The following is a 25,745-nucleotide window of genomic DNA, read 5'->3' as shown; positions in this document are numbered from 1 at the left end:
TTATTTTAAAGTTACTGCATTTTTAATGTCAATTTTGCAACTTTCCTATCTGGTTAATCAATTATTTCTTCTTTAACGTATTTGAGATAATTTATGCCCTTTTGCATTCATCTCATTCTGAACTTAAATGATCTAGTTCTATGGTATCTGAAAAGACCTTAAGGGCTGATCTTGAATATGTTTTTTTTGTGCTCTCCAAGTTTCATGAGTTTGAGCCAGTATCTGTTGCCACTCTTTAAATGCAGCATGGAAGTTCCATGCTCTTAGAAGATGAAGAGTCCATAGTTTCTCTAGGGACAGCCCTACAACAGAAATGCAGGGGAAAGTTATGTTGATGAGACTGTTTGTCTAGTACTAGTTCTTGTTTTCCCCACATTTATACTTGACAGAAGATCAATCTTCATTATCATTTTAGTCTGGAGCAGTAGTGTACTTCTGAAACAACCCATCTCAGCCTTCTCATTTAACGTGTTTGGTTTTGACTGCCAAGTCAAAGCAAAATTGTTTTCAGAGTAAAATTATCTGGAAAACCCACTCCAGCAGCACACCCTCTTTTTTCATGTAGTGCAGACAGGAACATCCAAAATACTGGGGTTGTGCAGCTTGCATCAGTGCTTGCAAAGCACTCATAGAAAAAGAAAGCTTTGAGAAACATCATCATGTTCAAAATACTCTATATGAAGCCAAAACTAATTTGTCAGTCACCAGCCCTCTGGTTTTACATCTCATTCCTTTGCTGTCCACAGAATTTTTTTTTTTCTCATCTTGACGTAATTTCCTGTCCTTGCCTTATCTTTTGTTACTGTATCTTCTTGCTGAACCCCTTTAGTTTGTTTGTTTGTTTGTTTGTTTGTTTGGGGGGTTTTTTTGGTATGTTTTTCCCTTGCTTCTTTCCTTGCCAGGTTCTCTCTGTTGGGCTTACCAAAGGTTCAAGTGTATTTTTTTCTGTAGTTGTGAGAAAGCGTTTTGTATTGGTCCAAGCTGTCCTGACCTGTCTTCAGCCCGAGTCCACCATTTGGGGAGAATTAAGCTCCTCCAGGGTTTTGTGAGCCATTGGTTCCCCTCACCAGGTCAAATCCTCATTCTCTATTTGGAGCTGCCCAGTCCTGGGGCTCAGGCTGCCACAGTGCCTGCTGGATGCCCTGTTCCTGTCTGGGGAAGCAGGTCTGGCTCTGTCTGCCAGAACTTGCCCCATTCCCTGTCTGCCCCCAGCCCAGAGAGAGCTGCTGGCCCTTGTGCAACTTCAGCATGGACTACACTTAGTCCAGATGGCCAAACTAACTATAATGCCATGTACCACAGTTTAACTCTAGGGTCTCCATTGCCTTGACCTGCTAATTCACTTGTAATCATCCCACTACTTATGAAAATAGACACAGTACCAGAATTGTGTTTTAAACCTTTGGGGAGACACTACATAACCTATATTTTACATAATATTAAATACAATCACTGCATAATCATGAATGTTGGAGTACATATGGGTTGCAACTTCCTGTGTGGTCACTGATATTAGTGAAACATTGAGGTGTTTTTGATGTTTTTAATAAATTATTATTTAAAATAGTCAAGAAAAATATTTTTAGTTATTTGATTGTTAGAGCATTGCATCAAAGCAAATTATGCAATTTTTTTACAGATAGTTCAAGAAAGAACTGTGCTAAGTACAGTTAGCTTGATCACCCACTCATGATCTTCAGACAGAAGTAATTTCTCGTCTTTTTAAGACTACCAGGTTTCTTGCAATTTGCTTACACTGATTAGACCAATCTTGCTTTGAACAATGATTTTTATAAAAATGACAGTCTATTGTTCTGCTCTACGTCTTTCAAATTCCAACAATGAAATCGGGGAGGAAGGCTTTTATCTAATTTCCTGTGTGAGAAACCCTATTCTTCTGTCATTCTTCCCAATCTTATATTCCGATGTGCAAGAATAAAAAAATGATGTGACAATAAGCTGACCTTACAACTTTATCTGAAGATGAAACATCTTTCTTATATTATAAGAGCAGAATACTTTTCTTGAGAGAGAGTAAAATTTATGTGATTTACCTCTTTGCTGCTTTTTATTTTGATGTCTTGATCTATTTTTTGAACCTTGAAATTGAGATGTTTTAAGTTCATATTAGAACTCACATGAATGAGAAATCTGGTTATGCTTCTCCATACCTTCAAGACCTCTTTCTGACCTCTTTCAGCACTTTTAAGATCATACAAGATACTTACAAGGGCATGAAAGACAGAGGACAGTAATGTTTCTTATGTATAAATGCACATAATTTTGTGTTGTTCTTATTCCCTGACACACATCATCAGAACATTTGAATAACATAATCAAAAAGCTTAAATTTAATCTGTTACCACAACCTTCTAGTATGCTGTCCATAAGATTCAGACCCTTGAAACCTGAGTATGAGCAGCAGTTTAGCTGATATTAAGAAAAGTTTCACGTGCTAACTCCTACGACATGTATCATAACGAGAGTGTTCACCAACAGGCAGCCAGGGATTATCAGTTTATAAAGTTTTCTTAACATGGTAACCATATTTATCTCTGAAAAAAAATTAATCAAGTATGTTGGCTTTTTTTTCCCCCAAAGTAAATAATAAAATACTTCTTACTACTGTATTTTTCCAAAACCACAGAATCTAGTTCAGTTCCTTTTAACCCTAGAATTATATTTTCAGGGATATGTTTGTTTCTGTTTTAGTTTTTTCTTATGTTTTTCAATTATAAAATTGTTTTTCTTTTTAAGAAAAAGATAAAATCTTATTCCTGTATAAGGAATGAAGCCCTGATAGGCAGAGGGTTATGTAACTTCCTGCAATACTTTAAATTTATCAGTTAGATTTCATCTAGGTTTATATAGTGTTATACATGTTTCTTACAACCCTTATCCGAAATTAATCTTTAGCAACTTTTAGAAAATGCAAAATAACTCTGATAACAGGTACTATTCATGTGTAAATATACCAAACTGGACCTTTATGATTGATGGTATTGCCACAAATATAGGTAAAGATTTGACAATTATAAAAAAATTGTTATTCCTCTAACAAATTGCCAGAGCTTATGTATTTTATGACTCTGTCATCTTTAATTTATTCTGAAAATTGTACTAAAGCTTCTTCAAAGAGTGTCAAAGTTTCACCACAAATAGTAGGTCTTCAGATAATTGAGGCTTATTTTTATTGCAGTGTATTGGACATGTTAAAATCACTGGAGAATTATCTCATTATATCTTATTTGTTGTCACTTTAATGATGATTTATTCTTTATGTCATAATTTTGATCTGAATGTTTCTTAACTGAATTTTAAGTTTGAATTAATCTTTTCTAGAGTATGTACTACAGTTAGCCATGCTTTCAGTATTAATCACAAGAGCACAATATTGTAAATACTTCTGTCTATGTTTTTGTTTTTTTTTTTAAGAAAAGAAACACTTTCTGTCCTTGAAATTATACTGCTCTACAACCTGTAAATGTTACCCTATGACGTAGGAGTGCTCAAACAGAAATTAAGTAATACATTCATAGTTTTACAGGTTTAGGTATATTTTCCCTTCACTGGAACTGATGAGAATTGCAGGCATTTAATTTGTTACATTTAAAATTGTGCTTTTTCTTTTGGTGGCTATATTAGAAGGATAATTCATAGTGTCATTAATATAAGATATCAGAAATTGTTATCTTCAGGATGTGAAATTCAGTTCTCCTTGCATTCATGCTGGAGGTTGTCAGGGGATGAGGGTCCATGCCAGCTCTCCTCTCTCTGCCTTTTCCATCATGTGCTCTTTCCAAGAGAGCCTTCCTTGATTCTCAGTTTGTTGCTTGGCATTGTTTCCCTTTTGCTGACTACTTTTGAGAAAAGTGTCTTGTTCATTGCTTTCTTCTCTTCTGGTAACCCAAGATTTAAGGGTAAATATTCAAGTTCTTGTGCCAGTGATGCTGCATACTATCTGTTCTCCCTTGATCACGTATAGGAGTGATTAGGGCATATCAGTGTAATCTACATAATTATGTAGTGGTGTCCAAAGAGATGAGCATCAGACATCTCCAAAGCATGTAATAGTATTTCAGTGAGTGAGGTGAGTGTGCATATACTGCAGATGAGGAAACTGTGTGCCAGAGCCATGTTAATGATGACAGGAAAATGAGAGGAATAATATTCCCTTGTTTCCTTCACATCCTGTTGAAATTAGGTACATATATAACTATGTTTCTACTTACAAAAATATAAAGATAGAAAAACAGAAGTAGAGCTATTAATAGATACTGAAATGTATGTAATGTATAATATTTGCAGGAAAATATCCTGCTTATATTAGTGTGGAGTACTCCCAAAATATTTCTTGGCATAGAACTAAGGATCTTGTCTATAATGTAAAAAGATGTGTTATATGACTTATTTGGCAGAATAAAATCTTTTAAAGGAACATATAAATATCTGCATGCATCTGTATAAAAAATTAACTATAAATATAAAAATTGATAGTCTGTCTGTCTTTAAATACATTTTAGGCTACTTAGCCTAAAACATCCACTGTGAAAACAGATTCATGAAATTCAAGGGTAATCAAGGTACATGATGAATTTTTACATTTGAGAATATTGAAATATCTGAAATACATTTTCAGGAATTTTTGAACATGTATTATAAACATGTTTTATTCAAGTACTTCTTAGAAAGGATCAGCTCCTCATAAATTAAAAAGGTGAAAAAATTCTTGTAAGATATCGCAGATGAGATAAACTCACTGAAAGCAGCATGCATTTTTAAGAAGTTTTACAACTACATAGGCCTAATCGATCTGCATAGTGCTATCAGTGACTGTAGAGTCTGAGGCACCTAATTTGTTGTTAAGAATTTTTTCAGCAAATTCTAACAGTAAAGGTCAGTCTAGTTAAGCTGTTTTTAAGTTATCCAGGAGTTCTATTTAGATTGTACAGATATTGAAGTATATACACATAAAATTAAGGTAACAAATTTGGCAGACAATGCAGTAGACAACAATTCTTGCTAATAAATTTCAGGATAAATTAATTCTGTTTCTCTCTGAAAAAATGACCATTTTGCCTGAAATAGCTTATGAAAATATTTCAAATTTAAAAATAATTATTAATAGTTTACAATTATTATTATTGTGTTCTGAATGTAGAATAGATAGAATAATGGCATATACTTCCCTAGATGGTCTCCTTAATACCAGTCATAACAATACCGAACAACACGGCTGTATGTTCAAAAAAAAATACATTGTTTTTCATCCAAGCTTCCCAATTTAAATCTCTCTCCCAGACTTGAATACATGTATGAAATCTAAAATGGAAATCAGAAGAATCCCAGGTCTCTAAATGTAATGTTATTTATCTCATCAAGCAATATATTTGATACATATCTATATGGGTGGGGATTGTTTGTAAAAATTAATCCTATAAAAATGAGTTTAAAAATAAAAACTATTTATCTCTCTAAGGTCAGTTGAGTCTTGTTTGAATCATATGTTTTAAAATAAAATCTGGAGAAGGAAAAATGTTGGTATAACTAAACATATACCTAAAACCATTGGTGCTTGAGCCTAACAATTTTTACTGGGTGAGCTGCTTGTGTGTATTATGATAAGGACCAGTTATTGACAATAGGTATTTGGGTCTATTGTCAAATTCATATCTGAATGAATGTGCATACAGAAACTGTTTCATACTCACTCAATTCCTTTATTCCTTGCACACACTGAATATATGTATGTTTCAAAATTAATATTTGACAGAATAGGAAGTTGAGATTCTGTTTTGTCTTCGTTTTAACAGGAATTTGCATCCTGGCTTTTTAATCAGACAGCCAATCTGTTCTTTGACCTGATAAGAGTACTACTGGACATTGTAACAGGTAATTCAAATTCACCTTATTGCTACCACTGATTACAAATAAAGACATAGCAAACTTCTTAGCTTTAAACTCAACCATTGTAACATTTCAATTTTTTTTATTAAAAGAAGTGCACCTTTACAAGTTCTTATTTAATTAAGCATCATGCTGAAGTAAATTAGTCTTTAGTAAAACACACATTTGTATATGACTTAAGCGATACATTAACAACATTTTAAATTAATAGTTTGCAACTGACATGTTTTTTTTTCCTAACACGGACTACTTATTATTTATGCATGTTTACAATTGCTCCCAACATAAATGCGGCTTTCCAATATTTATAAGAGACATTTTCATATTCCTTTGTTTTATTAGGTTTCAGAGAGTATGTAAAAGTTCTAAATAATTTTTAAGGTTCTTAATGTTTTTTTCAGAAGTAATGGTAACTAGCTAGTTTTTTGGGGTTTTTTTAAGATATGAGCTCTCATTTCATTGTCTTGTGCTCAGTAAACTTTTTTGTGTATGGCAGCTCCTCCCCCTGAAAGAATCTGTTTTACAGTCCTGCTGTTAAATTCCTGACCTTTACTATGACCACAACCCTGAGGTATTTGAGCTGTCAGATAAGAGTGGAAAGAGGCTGGTGAAAGTTGTAGAATGAAAAAAGCTTTGTAATGCACTGATGAATTTCCTGCCACAACTTCACCTCCATTGCTGTCACATTTCCTTAAATAATAGTGAGATTTTTCCTCTAATGGACAATGGAGGCAGTTAGCCTGATGAGAACTTGCAGAGGCAGCCTGCCATGTGTCCCTATCTTTTAACTGAGGTGAAACAATCTTGCCTGGCTACAGACAAGTGACTAAGAAGCAGTCATATTCAAATGTCCCTGTCAGTAATTAATCTGTTTGGGCTTTTTTTTCCATCCCCTAGTATTCATATATACTGTTCTATGTGCAGTAGAGCATTAAATTGCTTTCCACTGGGAGGAGGTCACATTCAGGGGTCATCAGAACCATGTTACTGGGTGGAACATGCTTGATTCAGACAGGCTGTTTCTATCAAGAACTTGGCGTCTGAAATCTCCGACTATTCAGGAGATTTTACATCAGATTATCTCTCCTAATATAATTCTGGAAAAGCTGATTTTTATTTAATATCATGTAGATAGGTAAAAGTCATTCAAGGGATAGTTTAATTCTACCTCTGCAGCCACTGAACAGACACTAATTGTTGTGTCAAGATTCCTAATGAATTATTCAGTGTCTGCTAGCAAAGCTTTTTGTTGCAATTACTATATATTAAAGATAGACTCAATTTCTTGCTTTGTCACTAGACCTTCTTTTTGGGGTCAAGAGGATGTGCTATAGAACAACAGAGATAAATCTGCTCTTTTTGGTGCAGACTTATTCAAGCCTAGGTCTGTTCTAAAATCTTCCTGAAGTCCTGTTCCCTGAAAGTGATTAATCTTTTAAATTGAAAATAATGCATTTTTCCTAAATGTCAGTCAGCATGTTTTCAATGAATAAAAGTTACATTGACTCAAAACATTTTTGTTGCAAATTACTTTTTTCTCCTAGTGTAGGTATCAGAAAGATACTTTCTTTTACTTCCATTTCCCAACTTAGGATATGAAATTAATGCAGTAAAGGAGAAGCAAAACATAAAATAAGATCAGTATTTGTGGTTTTGGTTTTGTTTTGGGGTTTTTCCTCTCTTTTCTGTTTTTTCTTTTTATTCTTTAATTTCAGTCTTTATAGGTGCAAAATACGTGCATGACCTATACAGGAATGATGCACAAACAAAATGGAATTCGTTTCTTTCCACTTTAAAAGAACAGTATATTGTAGACCTAATAAAAAACCTTACACTGCAAGGATTAAGAATTATTCCTTCCTCATCACTTCCACTGTTAAATTATATTTTTTATATCAGTAATTATAAAGCTCTTATGAAAGACAGATTATTCAATCAATAATTAATAATTCACAGCATTTAAATGAAAAATCTATAAGTTAAACTAGGAACTTCAATCTTGTGTCTATCTAATAAGTACAGATGGCAAATAGAGAATTTAAATGCATTTATAGGGACATAATTATTTTTAAATTGTTAAATTCATAATTCTTTTTCAAGAACACAAAACTGAATCGAGTTAAACATTTGCAAGTCAAGCATGAGTTTCAAATACTGAACCAGAAACCGAGTTGCATGAAAAGCCAACATTTTTCTCCTTTAGAGATATTATACATTCTTAGTTGACATTTGAGCGTGTAATGCTAAAGATTATAAACTTACTGAATATTAAAAAATCTCTGCACAGTGATTCATAGTGATTTTCGGTTTTAGCTGAAAATATTTGTGCTTCACATTTCTTATTGCATTTTTAATCTGGGATATGTCACCTACATATCACAGATATTATTTCAATGCTTCTCTTTCATTTATGGTTTGGTTTTTTAAAATTTTCTTATCCTAGTTATGTTCATTATGTACTGCATGAGAAGTAAAGGAAACTAGGCACAAGGCAAAGGGAGTTAATGTGTTCTAACTACATTACTATTTAAGCAAAAACATGTGCATGATTTTCTGAGTGCTTTGGAACATCAGTAGTAGTTTTGGAAATTACAATTTCAGTCCTAATTGTAGAAATTAATGTTTCATTGAACTAATTTCCATTTTCTTCTTGTGCTCCATAAGTGACCAGAAAGATGGGCTGTCTGGTAATTTCACAGCAATATTTCCATTTTCTAATTTCTTTAAGCCTGATATTTTAATTTTTTTTAACGAAAAGAAAGGCATGATGATATTACCGTCCTGCTGAATAGAGTACAAATTCCTACTCCATAATTCTATAGTTGAAAACTGCTTTAATTTTTCTTTCAGTTTTGCAACTTTTTTGTTGGCTTCTGTTGAAAAGGACATATATATCCAGCTGTAAAACTTCTTTAATATTAATTGATATACTTGGCTGTCTTTTCTGAATAGCTAAAAAAAAAACCAACTTTTTTTTTGTAATGTGAAACTGAAACGGTCAGCCAATTAAAACAATATCAAATATTTAATAGGGGAAAAGATGCCACTGCTCTATAGTAGCAGAATATGATTAGAAATTGTCATGCAAATATGTTGATATTTTGATAAAAGTCTAAAGTAAGTTCCTTGTCATGATTAGACTGAGAGAATATGAATATCCAAATGAGGTTTATTCTCAGATTTGGACTGAAAATGTCCTCCACAACGACTTGAAAAGAGGAGCTAGTAGTCAGGATCTATGGTAAAATATCTTTTTCCATTCATACTCAGAGATACTGAGATTGCTTACAGGGATGCAGCAATATGAAGAGCTTCACAACTCTCAAAAAAGTCATTTAGTCACAGGACAAATGTTTGTCATGTGTCAGTTTCCTACACATTTTATTTAGTTTTATAATTTTTGAAAATATTAAAATATTTTGAAAATATTAATATTATAAAATATTTATAATATTTTGAAAAATTTTGATATTATAATTTACTTTTGCAAAAATGTATCAATATTATAACTTCTTTTTAGTAGATCTTGCAGGAATTTGTGGCTTTCTGAGAATCCAGTTGCATTCTTATTCATTGATTTGAATAATAGTTGTGCTTTACAAACATTCATCACTGCTCTATTAAAGTTTATGTATATCTTAGTTACCTGGAAACCTACAAGAATCTGATGAAAAAAGTTTTCTGGGAGTCAGAACTTTGTGCTAAATTTAAGGCAGTAAATTCACCTACCTTCAAATCTTTCATTACTCTTTTAATCTTCTTCTTTTCTTATTTTCCTGCATTTTTCCATGGTATTCCCAAATGACTTGTCTTTCAAACAAAAAGAATCCAATAAACAAACAAAAACCCCCAAAAACCAAACTAAACAACCCCCCTCTAAAAAAAATCAAACCAAACCAACCAACTAAAAAACAAACAAACAAAAAACAAACAAAACCAACCAAACAAAAAAAAAAAAAAAAAAAAAAAAAAAAAAAAAAAAAAAAAAAAAAAAAGCACGAAACCATGCAAGCATTCATGGTTATGAAAAACCTTCTTTCTACCCTCAGTACATTGCTGCCTCAATTCAACTGCCTGAAAAACTTTTTGTGTTGTCTCATTTATTGCACTCTATTTCCTCTCAATGGATGAATTAACTTAAAGACTTATGCTGTCATGGTTTTTGTCTTTACTTTTACTGGTTCTTTTTCAGCTTTGGTTTTTCTAGAACTGTGGCTATTGTTTCTAACTATAAGAAAAATATTATTTGTGAGATGGTAGCTACACCATCCTCTATTAATTATATATAGTCGAAGAGCCTTATGACATTTATTTCTTAGCACTCCAGAACACTAACCCTTCAAATGTAAGAATATTGTCTCAGTAATATACAGGTCATTATAAATATTAGAAAGTCAGAGGTATTTCGCCAGATTCATTTTTTCTCTAAGTATACCCTGACACTATTTTACTGGCTAATTGGTTTGTGCAGCATTATTCCAGCATGAAATAACAGACATAAAACTTCTGTGAACTGTGACTTTTGTGTCATCTTGCTAGTTGAAAATAAGATTGCAGACTACAAAATGCCTTTTCTTTAACGAGTATCACTTCTGTATCCTATAAGATTTAATTACAAAATGACTAGTTCATATTCAAGGCCTTGGAGATGAGGGTTTTGACGTGACAATAAAGGCAGCTTAAAAAAATTTCTGCCTTCTGTTTGATCTGAAAATCAGGATTTTTATAGACAAAGATATGCTGTGCAAACTTTAGAGGATTTTAAGAATTCTCTGAAGTATTCTATATGTCCAGTACTTTTATATTGACTTTTCAGGTGTGCAATAAGTAAAGACTCTAATAAGTAAAATCTGTGTTTTTCACAGGCCATTGAAGAATATATTTATTCCATATATCTCTCTAAATAAGGATTATTGTATTTAGCATCTTAGACCATATTGATTTTCTTTTTGGTGTGTGAACTTTTTGAAAATTGGCAGAAAACTGGACAGTCTGGGCATAAGGTAAAAACTGCAGAAAATGTTTGTGCCTGAATCCATTAATTATTAACTCTTGGAGACACTCTTAATGCAAACAGCACAGTGCAATACACATCTCTAGGTGACAGGCTATGGATGTGTTGAAGACACATAATAAATAAAAAGCACAAAACTTGCAGTGTCTTGTAACAGGGAATTTTGATCCAGAAAAAAATTATCAATATCTAATGGGCTACTGTGAATGCCAGAATTAATGTTTAATAATCATTAAGATTGGAAAAAACCTCCAAGATCATTGAATTCAACCATTATGTACATATATCTCAACTCAGTGCTATCTTTGCACGACTTATAACCATGTAGTTGTCTTCAAATTATATTATTCTGTGACTCTGTGATCTTTCAATGACAGTAGTTAAGAGCATTTCTTTTTTTTTTAAACTTGAAGTTACATTATAAAAATATTCTGAATTGTTGTATGCATAATTATTCTGTAGTATATTGGTAAATAACTGATCTATACTTATATGCCACTGTTCGTTCTATTGCTGCTCTATGTAAATCGAAACACAGAAATCTTCTTAAGACTCTAAAGGTTTTTTGAAAAGTACTTGTCTTGTCTGCGGCACTGGCTGCATCTCAAAGTCCACATGTAACAAAGGAAATCGGAAGTAAAATTTATTAAACCAAAATGAAGTTTTACATATTTCTATTTAGGGAAATTTTTAAATCTGTGTTACAAAGGCAGATGTGAGAAGAATTAATAATTTGGACATGTACAAAATTCTTTAAACTACAACTTTTGATAAAATTTAGCTTTACAGATCTGATGTCAACCCCAGAAGTCATATGACAGATCTGTTCACTGAACAGATATTTTCATTCACCACTACTTATAAAAGGACCACGACAATCATTCTCTTCTGTGCTGCTGGAGGAAATACTCGTCTACTGATTTGTCTGGATCAGGTCCTTGGGAATCAGGAGCTTATATTATTGTGGATGAATGATTTATTTCTATCAAATTCTGTCTTGGGCTGTTCATAGGAAAAGAGTCCCACACAAGATTTATTCATTATACATGACGCCTACTTTCTGTTAGCAGATCAGCATGTGAAGAAGAACAAGGTGCAATAGGCTACAACTATTTAGTGTTCTTCAATCTGGGGAAGATATATGAATTAGATTGGCCCACAAAAATGTAATAACATAAGCATAATTTTTTTGTTCTTTAGCTTTAACAAAAACCAAAACATTATACTCTTTTACCTCTTCAACCAGATTTAATAACAGTAAGATAAATACTGTGAGATAATATAAAATTCAATTTCAGAATCCCTTATGCACAAGGAGTGAAAAGGAAGGTGACATGTTAAAATTCCTGCTAAAAGGAGTTGAGAAGATAAAGACATAGCAAGCATTTTAATTTTTTTTAGCACCTGTTGCTGTTGTTTCCTCCAGAATGCATGGTTTTGATGAACATGCAAAGACGGGTTTCCAAGAGAAATGTGACTGCAATAGTATTGTAAATTAGAGTACTTTTAATATATATGCTTTTAATGTATATATTTGTTTTAAACCATAAAATAGTATTCTCTGTAATAAACAGTATGTCCAAGTATTGCTCAGTCTTTCAAGGCAAACTAGTCCAATGCCTGAAATACACATCAGGCAACAACTCTTCACTGATGGAATAAATATTGCCATAGCAATCCTTTAGGTCTTACTTCTCCCTATTCTTGTGGAATACCTGAGTCTGTACTCGTTTAACTTTCTCAGCTACACAGGCTGAAACATATTTCAAACATGCAGGAATTCTTTGAATGGAATCACAGGAAATTCTGAAGCTGTACCTTGTCACTCTTCTGCAAATTTTAGGAAAAAAATTCTACCACTTCTACGAATTTGAATTTCTCATAGCTCAATGTGTTCAGCTTTGTGTTGATCTTAAAATGTAAACCAGGATACAGTACTTAGCACCACAATGTATGCAATTTTTGAATGGCATATATTAAGAAAATCAAGATTTTGTACTCAGATTGTAACTACATGTCAAAGGGAAGGATTTTGCTGAACCTTTATGTGGGTCTTGTCTTTCACTCTCATCTCTATCACCATCTATAGCACTATGACTGTTAAGGATTATCATCCAATTAATAATAGCTAAAACAAGATACAAGTTCTTTACACGTCTGCACATAGAGCCATCCAAATTTACTAGGTTTCAGTTCATTAATTTTACTCATGCACAGGCCCGTATCAAAAATGCACAAGTCAAATGCTTAACTTCGAGAAAGGATCAGACTGTGAAATGATCATAAAAGCAACGATAATGGGCGAGATAAAAGACTTCTACTTCAAGATCTTGTGGTAGACAGTGGCTAATTGTGGATGCAAGAATAAATTAATGCTTCGCTCAGTTTAACCTCATAGCTAGTGACATCCTGTAGTTTAATACCTTCTGAACTGGAATTTGTCTCTACATCCTTCTGTTTGATATCACTTAATAACTACAACAACAGTTATATTGGCACAGCATGTTGCCAATACGTTTTGCAAGTCATTTGCACAGTAAAAAAAACCCCAAATTTCAGTTAGTTCAAGAATAGTTCTTGAATACTTATTTTGGGGCTTAATATTGTGGGAAATAATGAATGGCACTTTCTATTACAATTATATATTCTTCTACAGTAATTTGTTTTTCCAATGAAAGAATTCCAGTTTATTTAATATCTCTTTATACACAAGTCTTTTCATACTTCTTTATTACTTATACTTTTTTTCTTTTAGCTGGGGACACCTGAAAGATCTTCAGAATTCAAGATACATAGGAATTACACAATTGTGAAGCATTGTAGTAATGCTTTATAGTTTTCTTGTAATTTTTTTTTTCCTCTTCTCTAATAGCTCACAATTTTGATTGCTGCTAGGAACTGTTTCATAACTTCAAATGCAATAACCCTAATGCTTTTCCTAAGACTTTAGTTTAGAACACATTTTCATATATATGCACAAATAGACCTTTTTCCATAATTTTTTCTTTACACTGATTATACTCAATTTCTTCTGCCATTTTATGGTTCAGTTACTGAACATCATAAAACACTTCTGCAACTATTTGCTGTCAGCTTTAACCTTTCTAAATAATTCCTATATAATCATATATATGTCATTGTTTAATACCTTTTCCAGATCATACACCTAGGAATATACTAAAAACCACAGGTTTCCCAAAAGGTCACCAAGAAATAGTTGTTAAAACAACTATTCATTCCAGTTCTTGGTTTACTGTTCTTTAATCAAGTCCTAACTGTTCAAGGTGGTAGCACATACTTATTGTCTGATTTAGATCTCTATTCCAACTAGGCAAGTGTACAACTTACTAGAAGAGAACCTCATAAATAAAGTCAGAATGTACTTTCAGAAATACCTCTTAATTTAAAGAGATATTGACATTTGCCTATCAAAATTAATGCATCACTATATTTAGATGTCTAAATATTTTTGGAAGCTGCCATGAGATAAATTTTAGCTGTCTTGATGGGCAAAATAGTGAGTTAATGAATGTGCTGTTGACTTCAAATTTCATGTTAATTCAAAAAAGACTTCTTGTAAAGATGAATATGCCCCAAAATTTAGGGATTTTGAAGTGCTCTAATCCCGAAATATATTTTAAGAGGTAAAAGTGCCTAGTAATCAATGTCCAATAGATATTAATCTTGTAATTACTTTTTAAATTATCAAAATTAAGAATTTTGCTTTCTACCTACCTGATTCACGAAGTTTACTGTCAGTAGACACCCTCCTATAAAACAAATAATTATGGATTCAAGCTATAAGGTTTTTTTCAATTTAAATTTAGGTTGTAATATTTTTAATGTGTTTTAGAGGAATAGTGATTTTTTTTTAAATTTATTAAAATAATTATATATAGCCAGCTATATAAAATATATATTATTTTTTTTAAATGAAGCAACCTCATTGCTTGTATCATCTGGATATATTTACTGAGTGACTCATACTTACAGGTCACTAAGCTGAGTGTGTATATATATATATATATATGTATATATATATATATGTATATATATATATATATATATATATGTACAGTTCATGGAGGTGATCATAAAGATGGTATATAAAAAATTTCAAATAAAGTTGTTGAAACCCTAGAAGAAAACTTTAGGAAAAAAAAAAAATCCAAAGCATATATCAATTTGATAACACAAGCCCTGCATGAAAGATAAGCAAATATTAAAAGTCATTGGTATGCAAATTCTATACTATGCTTATTGCCAAACCAGTGATATATATAGTGTTGTCCCATCTTTTATCATCACTGATAAACACTGTCTTCTCCAGGGAGTCATTTTCAGTACAGGCACTGCAGATATCTATGTAGATTACTAAAATTAACAACAGTATTTTGGACATAGAACACACTGCTTGACAATGCAAAATGCCACAAGGAATAATCCAAATAATACAGGGAGGAAACATTACATTAATGCGTAGATGATGTGAACTACTAATACATTTTGATATGTGTATTCTTTGTGTGATGAACATTTTTTATAATGTACTAATTCTGTGTTATTTTGCATTTCCATTCTGTATGACAGGTGCCTGTTAATAAGCAAATATACTTTGGAAATAAATTGCATTTCTAGTGATTTGGCTAACACTTGAGTAGAGTTCTGTATCATTCATTATGCTACATAAAATATCTCCTCTGATGTGATTATGTATATAGTCAGTAAAAACCAGTAATTTATTGTTGTGCCACTATGATTATGGATACAGACACAGACTTCTGTGTAACTTCTTCCCAGGCTGCTGCAGGCCTCTTCTATTAGTGACTATTTGGCCACTATGTGTGAGCAAAGCACTCACACTTCAGCAGGGAGCCCGATGTGCCTCAAGTCTCACTGGCTGTGGACTGAGTGATTAAATGAACATTTTTACAGGAAACGTGCAAATGTGCTGTGAATGTTTTGATTTTGTGTCAAAGCCGTTCTTAGCTAATAAGTAGCTCCCTAAGTAGTTGTTCCTCCCTACTTATCATCTATTGTACACTTTCCAAATTACTAATTCTCATTACTGAAACAAATCAAATTCTTATCCATCTCTAGCTTATTGTAATATTGATATGTCTCTAACACACAGTGCTACTGACAATAATTCTTCAAATTAATGCTTTCCTGGAAGTTTGTTTCAAGAGGTTGGCTTCTTACTATAAAATAAATTACAGTAATGCTGGCAGGACTTGAAGTCTAGATTACAATGAAAATGTCTGATTCTTCTACCTAAAAAACAATCAGGGAAGTACTCACTAAATATAGATCTCATATTAAGAGCTTATTCCTTTTTAAAATGAATAGGTGACACAGCAATTTCTGCGTTGCATGCCCTCATCTAAGTTATATAGCAGATTGCTAAAGGATTTAGAAAAAAATAAATGGACGTGATTACTGCCCATTTAAAGAAATTTATTTTGTTTATCATGAGACTTGCAGAAATTTTACAAAGCTAAAATGAGATAGGAAAGGAAAATTTTTACTAAAGCCAGTAAGAGTAATGGATATGTAAGTGGGTATAAGTTAATAATAATGAAATCAATCCCTATCTATCCATCTAAAAGTTTGTCTCAATGTTCTTGTAATAAAATTCTCTTATCTATTATAATTGTAGAAACCATTGCTCTCAACCAAACACTTGCTCTCAGCAATGCATCTGTAAATCAAGACATCTGAGTCTAAAAAAATGCTGCAACAGCCTGGTTCACATCTTTGCTTACACAACTATCTATTTCTTTTTTGTCTCTCCTTCCTTGTTGCACCACATACACATTGCAGAACCATTCAAAGGAGAATCACAGAGCAAAGGTCTCTGGTGGTAGATGAGCAATTGCCTGAATCGACACTCTCTAATCTATTGGAAAGGAGGACAAGGAACAGTTTAAGATATGCATTTCTACCCAACTCATAAGCAGTTTAGTGAGAAAGAGACCCAAGCACTCTGTTTATGTTGCCCTACATTCAGGGCTATTACAATAGACTGGTCATCAACTGAAAGGGATTAAACAAAAATCTTTGGACTCATTGATAATCCCATCAGTTTCAATTTAATTTTCTTAAGACAACGAAGAAAGCTGCAAGACAAGTAAAGATAGTCTCTTGAAGTAAATCCCAATTGCTATTGGCTTGGCAGGAGCTGTGCTTTACCAGAGTGCAGTACCTTTCAGTATTGAAATACTGATACTGGCACTTGATGGCTCGTGGTTCAACTCAGAGATCACAGCTGACATTCAGTGAGTGGAAGACAAGATGCTGTTGTGAGTATTTGTAGCTTCTTCCTTAACAGTATCTACTTAAACCATCTGATAATATTTAGCATACCTAAAAAATTCATCACCATTTTTTGGATACCTGTTCATGAAAAAGGTTAATGGAAATAGCATGATGGACAGTAGTACTCTCACAAAGACTTTGAACAAATACTACCCACTCTGGAAAATGCTTTTCCTCTTAAGGTACTGAAGTTTATGAATTATTATAAGCAAGACATCCATAAGCATTAGAGGACCCCCCAGATTCTAATTTACAATTGAGAAACCAATTTTTCCTCATTATTTGCTGTGAAATATCTTGCATTGAATCTTATAGTGCACATGCAACTTAGAGCTGAAAGTACTGCAGAGTGACCCTGATCAGCACTCTTAAGTGTGACAATAATTTTGATTCATGGAGATATTTACGATTATGCCTCCTGACAGGGAGGTAAGATTCTTTTACACATGTTGTCCAATGGAGCGAAGGAAAAATTACCTGTATATTATGGCTACATAATTTGTGGCAAATGTGACATTGTTGGAAGGAACATGAATTAAACAGGGTGTGTGCATGTCTGCTTTTGATTTTTTTGAACCTCTCTTGTGTGAATTCATATTGTTCCATAGTTGTTCTGAAGTTGTAGAAATAAATGGTATTCTATGTGTATCTATTATTCATTACTGAGATGTGTTCATGTCTGAAGTTACATTTCACAATGCAATTTGTGCCCTCCCCCCTTAGTATTCATTTTCTCATGACAAATGAATTTTTTCAAACAGGGATAATTCTAACTTCACTTAAGTTGATAGCATTTAATTTTCATATGAAAGAGTATATTTCGTAGTATTCTAAGCCTGATCATGCCTCTCTCTAATTATTTAAAGTAGTCTTGATCTCCTATTGTCTTTACAAAAACACTCAGCAAGAGAATAACATAATACAGAGAAAAAATAAAAGTGAAGAAATATTTTATAGAGAAGCATTAAGAAGGACAAATGAAAATGGACTGCTAAACATTAAAAGTTCCTCCTCAGCTGACCATTAAATTTAACTGTAACAAAAATTTGGGGCATATCAACCCTAATTTCATTAAAGAAAACTGTCACAATAAGCAAATCCTCAGAGTGTCTTTTATGATAATTTCTTAGTTTCTTCTCAGGTCTTCCAAATAATTTCTTTATGCATGTCAACATTTACACGTATATTCAGTCCATGATTAAGAACTGTGACTCTGATTACCTTTACCTTGGGATTTATAAGTCATTAGGTAAAACGTCTTTTTCCCTTGGTTATGGCCTCTCATTTAAAACTTTTTTTTAAAACATGTTATAATTGTAAAAAAATGAGAGTAAGATTTGTCTTTTTCTCTAGGTTAAGTTCCTTGGCAGAGAAGATGACTCTGGGGAGCCAGAGTTTGTCTCTGTTAGTTAAATCAAGGATATTGATCATGACCTGAACATAAATTTTCTTAACTTTCCCGTGATAATAACTTCCAAGTAGGATTAATGTTCTTTAGGCCTAGCTCACAAGAAATTAATAACTTTTCTTTTTGGCAATTCTAAATTTTAAGTCAGTTGCTAGATGTAGTCATGGATACCATATTGAAGATCTTACGAGCTTGACTTAATAGAATAGAATAATATTTATTTTAACCCTAGTTTATCAAATTAATACACTTAAATTTTGTGGCTATAGAGTGTATAATGTATTTTCAAATATGAAATTAACATTTTACAATACATTAGCAAGTAATAAAGACTGGTTATAATTTACACTTAAATTTTACTTCTTTTTTAATGTGATTTACAATCTATCAGTGTCTGTGCCTGACCTCCATGACATAACCACCTGAGCACATACCACCTGGCACATATATGCCAGATAATCCATACGTTCTTTTAGATGATTTATTCTTTTTCAACCTATTAAGTAGCCCTGGGCAGTCAGTTTGGCATTCTCATATTACACTGTGAAAAGACATTCACAATTCCTTACAGAAATGACTGAAGGTCCAATTGCCCACGTTCTTTCAGCTCTCACTGCCCGTTCTCCCAGTGATGCTACTTCCCCAGTTCTGGAAGAATTTGTTGAAATTGTTTATCAGAAAGCCTTACTTTAACAATTCCTCTTTTTTTGCACTCAATGATTCTTATTCTATGAGATCCTCCTACTTTACATATTTCAGGTTATATAACTTCTGTGAGAAAAACTGAAGGTTTTTCTCTTCCTTTTGTGTCATTATAGCTTTGTCTTGCTGTGGTTTTTTTCTTCCCATTTTGTATATCTAGAATCAAAATTATTAATCTTATTTTATCTCCCTAAATTCTCAAACTCTACTCAGAATAACCTCTCCATATTCAAGGAATCAGATCCTGTTATCCAAGTTCTTTTACATGTTATATATATACAGGTTTATATAGTACTGAATTAAAAACGTGAATAATAATGTGTTTATGTTGTTTGTATTTTTAACTCAGTTCATGCTAACCATAGTAAAATATTGATTTTGATCACTATTCAAAGTCTTCTCCGTGAATTTTTCCATGCTTCCATGTATTGTCTGGAACCCTGAAGCAATCAGCTGTTCCCATACGTAGAGTTTGATAAATGACTGAGTATGGCAGGTATGACAATCCTAGCTCTATCAGCAACTGCAGGTGATAGAATTATCTTATTTTCAGTAATAGTTCCAACCCTGAAGCAAACATTTATCTTTTTCCAAAACTACATGAAGACACTTTAAAACTTCAACTCTTAAGATTAGTTACCCCCTTATTAAATAGCATATTCAAAGTGGGTTTCAAATGGCTTATAATGTTTTCAGGTTCCCACAGTCAAATGTGGACTTTCAGAGTCAAATTATGCTCTCTATGCATAATCTGGAATACTAAAAATGCTTGATTTCTTTTTCATATACATTTTTACTGCATTTTATACTATTGAGATATGAAAAATCTTTCAACTATAGGCCTGAATTTGCACTTTTCTGCATTCAGCCTACTTATCTTAATTTCAGATACACAGGTGATATTTCACATATTGCGTTTTATGAAATATTAAATGCAAAGTCTTATTAGATTACCAATCATTTCCCTTATGAACATAACATAAAAAAACAAATACAATACCATACATGACAAAACCAAATAAGCAGTTTTTTGCATTTTTGCTGATTGCAATTCTTCTTTCATTAATTTGCACTGTTTTCAGATAAAGTTCTTCTCAGACTCACAAAATAAGCAGGAAATCAAATACTTTGTAGTTAACTACTTTATTTTATTTTTTTTACATTAAAAAACAATTCTTATATAAATAATATTTAGTGAATATAATCACCAAGCAATAAAACTTATCTTTTTTTCATCTTTCTTCATAAACTCATTGAAAATGTTACAAATGGAAGCTTCTACTTTAAGCAGTTATATTTTTAATCAGAATACAGCTGGTATATGAAAAATGCAAACACAATATGACATTTAGTTTTGTGCATTACACCATTTTACACATCCCTGCATTTGACTGGGTAGTGGATTGTTTGAGAAAAAACATGTTATCATTGTTTTTCTGAGCTGCTCGTTGAAATGACTTTTGAGCATAATATTGAGAAATTTCTCACCTTTGGAAAGCACTAATGATACCTATATGACAGTGTAGGTTTTTTATAGTTTCTTTATTTTGTATAATTTCTTTATTTTATTGAGGTTTTCTGTTCGGTTTTGGTTTGTTTGTTTGGGTTTTTTTTTTTTTGTTTTGTATATATATATATATATATATACACACCTATACACCAGTGTTATTTAATATCTTTATTGATGACATACATGAAGGGATTGAGTGCATTGTCAGCAAGTTTGTAGATGACACCAAGTTGAGTGATGTTGACACACCTGAAGGACTGGATGCCATCCAGAGACCTGGACAGGCTTGAAAAATATGTCCATGGAAATCTCTTGAGGTTTAACAAGACCAAGTGCAATGAGTTACACCTGGGTCAGGGACAGTGCCAGTATAAATCCAAACTGGGGATGAACAGATGAGCAGCCCTGCTGAGAAGGACTTGGGGTGCACGTGGATGAGAGGCTGGACATGACCCAGCCATGTGCAGTACTTGTTAGATCATTACTGTACTTAGCCCTGTATTAGATGTCATAACTTAACTGTTATGATCCAGTTACTAAAATTATTTGAAATGTCTCTGCCTGAATTAAGGTGCAAATGAGACCATATGCCAAAGTCAATATTATGGATTTTATTTAACATTAACTTTAATAAATGAGAGACAGACAGAGGTGGGAGGTGGTGGGGAAGAAAGATATTGAAAAGAGATGAGGGGACAGAAAAGTAGTGACTGGACAGACTAAGGAAAATATCACCATTCAGTGTATCCCAACGATGTCCTGTTGATCCTCTCCATCTGGTCGATTTGGCAGTGAGGGTACCCCAAAAAACAGAGTCCAATGGATTAATATATGTCTAAGCCAGGTGGGAATGCCCAGATATCTCTCCTAAGAGGGAGCAAGTTTGACACAGTCTCCTGCAGCAGACTCCCGCAGCAGATCTCTTGCTTCTCTTTGCATCACGTGCAGTCCTGTGGTGCAAGGTCTCAGGGATGAGTCTGGGGGCACTTTGGAGGGTCTTTGATGGATTGTGACTCCTCCTCAGATGCCTCTCATGTGAATGTCCTGTGGATGTGGCCTTCCTGGGGTGGGGGGATATACAACTGAGCCAGTTTGTGTAAGGGAGGGTGGGTGTTCACTGCCTCTGATCTGAGGTTATGACACACCCCAAAATTCTCCTCTCCCCACCTTGGTTGGAGGAGAGTGTGTGCAAACCTGGGGGCAGCAGGTGAGCCTGTGGGCTATGGCCTCCCCCACCCTGAACCCAGCCACACCTGATTTTCAGGACAACTGTTGAATTTGGCTTTCTTGTGGACATATTTTTCTCCCTCAGCCTTGTTTGCCTTTTCTTAGACCTGAAATGATTGAACCACTGTGTCACCTTTATCTTATCTTAAGTTCCCTTAGGTGTCTTAACTCACAATCCAAAGTTTCCCTCAGGAGGCATCTTCAGGCACAGGTGGGCTTCAGTGTTCACAGCTTCTTTATAAAGATTCTAAAAGTCTTTCATAACAATGTTTAAGCCATAAAGCATAACATTTCAGTCTCAGACATCTACTCAGTGGATATTATCTACAGACAATTGCTACAAAAATATTCTGACTGTGAATTATGAACATTATGGAGAACCAGAAGATTCCATTTCCAGTGCATACTTAAATTTTCAGAAGCATTCCTCCAATTTTGGGCTAACAACATGCAAACACGAAATACTTATATTTCAGGGAAGAGCATGAGTCTTTCTGACTTGGCTTAACTTGTTTTAGAATTTACAAAGTCTTTATGTGCAAAAGGTCATTCCAGCTAAAGCTAAAATTAGATAGGAAGTTCATTATTTCTTAATTATTTTCTGCACATTAATTCAACTAATTCTAGAATCAAGCTTTGTCTTTTCAAACACTGAATTATGCATAATGCAAATTAATTTAAGAATACTTCCAGCAAGAATTAGTAGAGCTGTCAGTTCAGATGCCATTGTTTTTGTTAAATGGAATTGAGATTAGTAGTCTAAATGATGTGGAGAGTAGGATCTGTATCATGGGGCAGTTTTTCCAGTTGTTTTAAGAACTGACAGGACTAGGTTCCTGGATAAAATGTTTAGCAAGGTCCCAAGACACCCATAGTCAAAGCAATTCAATCTGCATTCTTGTTGTGCTGTGAGCGGTCATTTCCCCAGTGCTATCAGGCAAGTGTCAGTGGTGACAGCTTTACGAACCATGAACTCCAGTGGAAAAGTGCAGTTACTTATCTGGCTCCATCACTGCACAGAAAACAGGGGTGATCCAGGCATTTCCAAACTCTCTGTGTTTATATCAAAGTACTCATGGAAAACCTTACTAGCTTTTTTTTCCTTTCTTGCACCCTAAATATTTGTCATACTGTTCACAATATCGAGTGTTCTCTGCTGTAATTACTTGATCCTAAATATCCAGTAACCCTGGTTTAAGATGCTTCCACTTTTTCTTTCCATTCCATACCACTACTGTTTGTTGTTCCATCCATACAGTTTGTGCCTCCTTAACCAGCCACATTTTGTTGGCAGCAGCTACTGGTGGAGTCATTTGGTGAGTGGGAACAGCAAACTGATTCAGGTTTTAAAATGAGTAATCCCACCTTCTGTCCTCATTACAAGGGCATGGAATAGTTTAAATTATATTTCCACCAAACGCTTCTTATCATGAAATCATCTCTTGACACTCCCAAGTTTTTTGGTTTCATCAAATAGTAAAATTTATTTGGACAACATGAAGAGGAAATTTTTATTTATTTTTAGCAAGAAAGCTGATGAAACTAAAAGAAATGCTTCATTGTATAAAATTATTTCAAACACATTGAGCATTTTAAATGAGCAAGTAAAGAAAAAAGTCAGAGGGAAAGGTGCAGAACTAACACATTTCTGAGTCACATACACTAAAGCAGCTGTCATCTACACATGACATCTTTTGTTGAGTTCTACTGTAGCTTGTGTAAATTGATGAATTTGCAGCTAATTATTTGATTGCATACAAAGTGTGAATAATGAGTGGTATTATAAACACACGTTTTCACTTTTCCTCCTGGGAATAAGTGAGCCAACAATGGAAGTCAGATATTTATAAAGAAAAAACAAAACAAAACTACAAAACAAAAACCAACCAAACAAAAAAACCCCAAACCCCAAAACATGTAGGAAAGATGAAAATGTATTTGTGAATATGACCACTGTTCTATGTTGTATGACATATAACATATGTATCTTTGGTTTTGCTTATTAATTGTATCACTTTCACATCACTTTCATCATAGATGAAATCCAAAGAAAAAAGGAAGTAAGTATATATAAGTATTCCCATTCTATGAGATGTTTTTCAATTTAACCATGATAACAAACTCCAAGACATTTCTGTGTGTAGCAAAACCTATATTATAAAGTAGCTGCTTTTAAAGACAGGATATCTACAAATAGCTCCAATAGCATTGTAAATACAAGAGGATTTCACACATATGCTGGTAATAGAAACCAAATTTAATATCTCAGGGTGTTTGGATATTAAAATGAAAAAATTCCCTGTAATCTTCACAAAATCAAAACATTAAGGAATGAAATATTTTTTTATAAATTACCTTTATGATTCACCATAAATGGAAGGTTAATGTTGACTATCACAGTGCTTGTCGAATCAATTTCAAACTCAGACAAAATTCCATTCTATTCCATGTATATATACACATAATTTTTCATTTTTTTACTTTCCTCCCATTTTATTAAAGTAGTTTTGTGAAGTTACTTAATAAGTTAGTGTAAAGAACAGGAAGTAATCTTCTGGCATTAAAAAAGCAGAAGAGATTGCATTCAAATGAAGGAATAAATCTGAATCTTTAGGTCAATATATTAAGTCAGTTATAAAAGAAAAAGGAGATAAATAAGAACAACTGAAAGTCTGTGCTGAGGAGCTCAGCCTTGGAAATTGTTCTGAACTGAAACAATTTACTTTCCAATAGCAAAATCATTTACTTCCTGAAACTGAACAAAGTCATAATTTTTGCTCCAAGGAATTTGTGAAGATCAAATTATACCATGAATCACTTACTGAAATTACAAAGTATTTAATAATATGATTTAGGCTTCATTTTAATATCTATTCCCTTGAGGGAGTTGTTAGAATACTGGATATCGCTCATCTGTTTTTTTTGTGTTGGGTGGTACAATGTCTACCAATGATTTTTACTCAAAAATCTAATAGTACTTGAAGTTGTCATTCAGCTGTAAGACACTGCTTTTCCCCTTACATCCATTTTCGCAAGTGTGGATTGGTGGAAAAAATTCAATAAATTCAATTATGGTATTTCAAATTAATTAAAGAAAATACTATGAAGAGAAGAACAATGCAGTGGCATGACTTTAGATCATAAATATGGATATAAGTTGCTTATATTGCTGGTACCCTAATATGGAACATGTTCATAAGATGCATGGTTATCTAGTTTTTGCAGTGTCTGGAAATAGTTGTCAATATAACAGTGTAGACTGGAATGATTTTTAGACCAAGATATGATAGGAAAGGATTGGAGAAGGTAGAGGGAGTTCAGCTGGGGTCTTTGAAACCTTCTAGTTATTTATACTAATTATTTATAGTTATTTATGCTTTTCAAAATTACTGTAAAAATAACTAGTGATCAGTCCAAGACTACTAATGTTAGATTTGAGGTCTTATAATGCAGATCTATGGTTACTCTTGATTCATAAACTCACCAATTTTGGTGGACACAAAACATATACCATGTTCCTGTTGGTGTAAGGGTAGCAACATTTTACATCTTCAGCATTATCCTGCTCTTCTGCTGGTATACCAATATGTATGTGTAGCTATTTATTTCTTTATATATTCTATTCAATGCATGTGTATAAAAGATATATTGAAGACATG

At 33.1% G+C, this 25,745-nt stretch overlaps 1 protein-coding gene across 9 annotated transcripts in view; it reads left to right on the top strand.

The window, feature by feature from the left end:
* The window catches only part of MGAT4C (MGAT4 family member C), a 314,940-nt gene that overhangs the window by 145,469 nt on the left and 143,726 nt on the right, over positions 1 to 25,745 (top strand). For 8 of the 9 annotated variants that reach the window (XM_088165020.1, XM_088165022.1, XM_088165026.1 and 5 more), the window contains one exon: positions 5,814 to 5,892. The gene's annotated coding sequence lies outside the window, so the exon portion shown is untranslated. Of the gene's footprint in view, positions 1 to 5,813; positions 5,893 to 17,099; positions 17,224 to 25,745 lie in introns of all 9 variants that reach the window. The other variant, XM_088165032.1, reaches the window with a different exon arrangement.

Source organism: Sturnus vulgaris, chromosome 5 (genome assembly GCF_052056855.1).
Source record: "Sturnus vulgaris isolate bStuVul1 chromosome 5, bStuVul1.hap1, whole genome shotgun sequence".
In the NCBI taxonomy this organism is placed as follows: Eukaryota; Metazoa; Chordata; class Aves; order Passeriformes; family Sturnidae; genus Sturnus; species Sturnus vulgaris.
This window is presented reverse-complemented; position numbering and strand designations above follow the sequence as displayed.